Below are 5498 nucleotides of genomic sequence, written 5' to 3' on the forward strand. Positions count from 1 at the left end.
ACAGGAGGACTGAATCACAGGAGGACTGGATCACAGAAGGACTGGATCACAGGAGGACTGGATCACAGGATGACTAGGTCACAGGAGGACTGGGTCACCGGGGAACTGGATCACAGGAGGACTGGATCTCAGAAGGACTAGGTAACAGGAGGACTGGATCACAGGAGGACTGGATTGTAGGAGGACTGGGTCACCGGGGAACTGGATCACAGGAGGACTGGATCAAAGGAGGATTGGATCACAGGAGGACTGGATCACAGGAGGACGAGGTCACAGGAGGACTGGATCACAGGAGGACTGGATCACAGGAGGACTGGATCGCAGGAGGGCTAGGTCACAGGAGGATTGGGTCACCGGGGAACTGGATCACAGGAGGACTGGATCACAGGAGGAAGAATCACAGGAGGCCAGGGTCACCGGGGAACTGCATCACAGGAGGACTGGATCTCAGGAGGACTAGGTAACAGGAGGACTGGATCACAGGAGAACTTGGTCACAGGAGGACTGGATCACAGGAGGACTGAATCACTGGAGGACTGGGTCACAGGAGGATTGGATCACAGGAGGACTGGATCACGGGAGGACTGGATCTCAGGAGGTCTGGATCACAGGAGGATTGGATCACAGGAGGACTGGATCACAGGAGGATTGGATCACAGGAGGACTGGGTCACTGGGGAACTGGATCACAGGAGGACTGGATCTCAGGAGGACTGGATCACAGGAGAACTGGATCACAGGAGGACTGGGTCACCGGGAAACTGGATCACAGGAGGACTGGATCGCAGGAGGACTAGGTCACAGGAGGACTGGGTCACCAGGGAACTGGATCACAGGAGGACTGGATCACAGGAGGACTGGATCACAGGAGGACTGGGTCACAGGAGGACTGGATCACAGGAGGACTGATTCACAGGAGGACTGGATCACAGGAGGATTGTATCACAGGAGGACTGGATCACGGGAGGACTGGATCGTAGGAGGACTTGATCACAGGAGGATTGGATCACAAGAGGACTGGATCACAGGAGGACTAGGTCACAGGAGGACTAGGTCACAGGAGGACTGGATCACAGGAGGACTGGGTCACAGGAGGACTAGGTCACAGGAGGACTGGGTCACATGAGGACTGGATTGTAGGAGGACTGGGTCACGGGAGGACTGGATCACAGGAGGATTGGATCACAGGAGTACTGGATCACAGGAGGACTGGATCACAGGAGGACTGGATCGTAGGAGGACTGGGTCACCGGGGAACTGGATCACAGGAGGACTGGATCACAGGAGGACTGGATCACAGGAGGACTGGATCACAGGAGGACTAGGTCAAGGAGGACTGGGTCACCGGGGAACTGGATCACAGGAGGACTGGATCACAGGAGGGCTGACTCACAGGAGGACTGGATCACAGGATGACTGGATCACAGGAGGACTGGATCAAAGGCGGACTAGATCACAGGAGGACTGAGTCACAGGAGGAATGAGTCAAAGGAGGACTGGATCACAGGAGGACGAGGTCACAGGAGTACTGGATTACAGGAGGACTGAATCACAGGAGGACTGGATCACAGAAGGACTGGATCACAGCAGGACTGGATCACAGGATGACTAGGTCACAGGAGGACTGGGTCACCGGGGAACTGGATCACAGGAGGACTGGATCACAGGAAGACTGGATCGTAGGAGGACTGGGTCACCGGGGAACTGGATCACAGGAGGACTGGATCACAGGAAGACTGGATCGTAGGAGGACTGGGTCACCGGGGAACTGGATCACAGGAGGACTGGATCACAGGAAGACTGGATCGTAGGAGGACTGGGTCACCGGGGAACTGGATCACAGGAGGACTGGATCACAGGAAGACTGGATCGTAGGAGGACTGGGTCACCGGGGAACTGGATCACAGGAGGACTGGATCACAGGAAGACTGGATCGTAGGAGGACTGGGTCACCGGGGAACTGGATCACAGGAGGACTGGATCACAGGAAGACTGGATCGTAGGAGGACTGGGTCACCGGGGAACTGGATCACAGGAGGACTGGATCACAGGAAGACTGGATCGTAGGAGGACTGGGTCACCGGGGAACTGGATCACAGGAGGACTGGATCACAGGAAGACTGGATCGTAGGAGGACTGGGTCACCGGGGAACTGGATCACAGGAGGACTGGATCACAGGAGGACTGAGTCACAGGAGGACTGGATCACAGGAGGACTGAGTCACAGGAGGACTGGATCACAGGAGGACTGAGTCACAGGAGGACTGGATCACAGGAGGACTGAGTCACAGGAGGACTGGATCACAGGAGGACTGAGTCACAGGAGGACTGGATCACAGGAGGACTGAGTCACAGGAGGACTGGATCACAGGAGGACTGAGTCACAGGAGGACTGGATCACAGGAGGACTGAATCACAGGAGGACTGGATCACAGAAGGACTGGATCACAGGAGGACTGGATCACAGGAAGACTGGATCGTAGGAGGACTGGGTCACCGGGGAACTGGATCAATTTGCCAACACTTGGCCTTATATCCCTCTAAATCCTCCTATTTGTGTACCCATCCAGAGAGGAAGGATTTAAAAGGAATATAAGGGGCAAAGTTTTCACACAAAAGATGGTGCCTGTATGGATTGAGCTACTAAAGGAGGTAGTCCTGGCCTAATTTGCCTTTCCAAAATGTAGCACCTCACATCTATCTAAATTATACTCCATCTGCCACTCCTCAAGCCATTGGCCCATCTGATCAAGGTCCTGTTATACTCTGAGCCCAGGATACTTGAATCCCAGCTGTCTCCCATTCCTGACCTTCCCAGTTCCCTGTGACCTCCTTGGAAACTATGAGCTGAAATGTTTCTGGCCACTTCAAGGTGGACTTGAAAGCAAGACTCGGGAAGGGTGGAGGAGAGGGATTGTTGGATGGAGGGAAACAAATAAATATTTCAGCCTCTTTAGGTGAAACACCCTGTTGTGGACATGTTGGCAATGTCTGTGAACGTGACCATAGCTGGTGGGTAACAGGACAGTTTGTTGTTGCTATCTGAGGGCAAGACTCACTTTGTCCTGTTACCAGAATGTCAGGCAAGTTCACTCAGTTGATTCCGGAGTTGAGGGGTCGGCTTATCAGGAGAGATTGTGTAGACTGGGATTATATTCACTGGAATTCGGAAGAATGAGGGGGGATTTTATGGAAAAGAACAAAGAACAAAGAAAATCTGCAGCCCAGGAACAGCCTGTGCTAATCCAAATCCACTGTCTAAACCTATCGCCCAATTCCTAAGGATCTATGTCCCTCTGCTCCCCACCTACCCATGCATCTGTCCAGACACATCTTAAATTCATCTACCGTGCCTGCCTCTACTCCTCTGCTGGCAACATGTTCCAGACGCCTACCACCCTCTGTGTCAAGTATTTTCCACGTATATCTCCCTTAAACATTTCTCCTCTCACCTTGCACACGTGACCTCTCGTTATTGAATCCCTCACCCTGGGAAAAAGCTTATCTCTTTCCACCCTGTCTATAATCTTCATGATTTTGTAAACCTCAGTCAGGTCTCCCCATAATCTCCTTTTTTCTAATGAAAACAATCCTAACCTACTCAACCTCTCTTCATAGCTAGCACCTTCCATACCAGACAACATCTTCATAAATCTTCTCTGCACCCTCTCCAAAGCATACACATCCCTTTGGCAAGTATACCATGTGCCTTCTTGACCACTCTATCCACCTGTACAGCCACCTTCAGGGTAAAATGGACCTGTACTCTCAGATCTCTCTATTCATCAACTTTTCCCAAGGCTCTTCCATTTACAATATAGTTTGCTCGAGAATTAGACCTTCCAAAATGCATCACCTCACATTTGCTCAGATTGAACTCCATCTACCACTTCGCCTCACAACTCTCTAGTCTATCTATATCCTCCTGTATTCTTTGACAGTTCCCTATGCTTTCTGCTACTCCACTAATCTTCGTGTCATCTGCAAACTTACTGATCACACCAACATTGCCCTCTTCCAGATCATTTATGTATATCACAAACAACAGTGACCCCAGCACTGACCCCTGTGGAACACAACTGATCACCTTGCCCCATTTCGAGAAACTCCCTTCAACTACTACTCTCTGTCTCCTGTTGCTCAACCAGTTCTTTATCCACCCTGAACACCCCTGCACACCATGTGACTTCACTTTCTCTATTAGTCTACTGTGGGGAACCTTATCAAACACCTTACTAAAGTCCACGTATATGACACCTACAGCCCTTCCTTCATCTATCAACTTGGTCACTTCCTTGAAGAACTCTTTTAAGTTGGTAAGGCACAATCTCCTCCACACAAAACCATGTTGCTTATCATGGATAAGCCCATTGTCTTCCAAATATAAATAGATCCTATCCCTCAGAAACATATAAAATTATGAAGGGAACAGTTAAGATGGAAGTAGAGAGGATGTTTCCACTGGCGGGTGAAACTAGGATGAGCGGGCACAGCCTTAAGGTTAGAGGGAGCAGATTTAGGACCGAATTGAGAACCCAGAGGGTTGTAAACCTATGGAATTCCTTGCCCAGTGAAGTAGGTGACGCTAAGTCAGTCAACATTTTTAAAGCCAAGATAGATTTTTTTAACAATAAAGGAATTAAGGGTTATGATGAGAGAGCAGGTATTTGGAGCTGAGTCCACAAAAAGATCAGCCGTGATCTTATTGAATGGTGGAGCTGGCTCGAGGGGCCAGATGGCCTACTCCTGCTCCTAGTTCTTATGTCCTTCTGTTTATTCCAGAATCACTGGGTGGGGTCCACACACCACTTTGTGGAGGGGGGTTTCTCACAGGAAAGGAGGCCTGGAGGCAATGGCCAACATTTATTTTCTAAACATTCAAAGATCTTCAGAGTGTGCGCTCACTATTTCCATCCTGAGTCCATCCTGTCAATATAGAATGGATATTATTAAGCTGGAGGGGGTTCAGAACAGATTTACCAGGATGTTGTAGGATATGGAAGGTATCCTGATAAAGGGCCTATGCCTGAAACGTTGATTCTCCTGCTCCTCGGATGCTGCCTGACTTGCTGTGCTTTTCCAGCACCACACACTCGACTATGATCTCCAACATCTGCAGTTCTCACTTTGTGCTATGGAAAATGTGAGCCATTAAGAAAGCCTGGATAGACTGGGACCTTTTTGACTGGAGCAGAGGAGGTTCAGAGGTGATCATGAGGGGTATGGATAGAATTAATGGTAGGTGTCTTTGCCCGAGGATGGGGGAATTGAAGACGAGGGGTACATCTTTAAGGTGAGAGGAGAGGGATTTAAAAAAGACATAAGTGACAAATATTTAACACAGAGGGTGGTTTGCATATGGAATTAACTTCCTGAGTAAGTGGTCAGTTTTGTCACAATTACAGCGTTTAAAAGACATTTGGATAAGTACAGGAATAGGAAAGGTTTGGAGGGATATAGGCCAGGAGCAGGCAGGTGGGACTAAGTTATTTTGGGATT

Source organism: Chiloscyllium plagiosum, chromosome 1 (genome assembly GCF_004010195.1).
Source record: "Chiloscyllium plagiosum isolate BGI_BamShark_2017 chromosome 1, ASM401019v2, whole genome shotgun sequence".
Lineage (NCBI taxonomy): Eukaryota > Metazoa > Chordata > Chondrichthyes > Orectolobiformes > Hemiscylliidae > Chiloscyllium > Chiloscyllium plagiosum.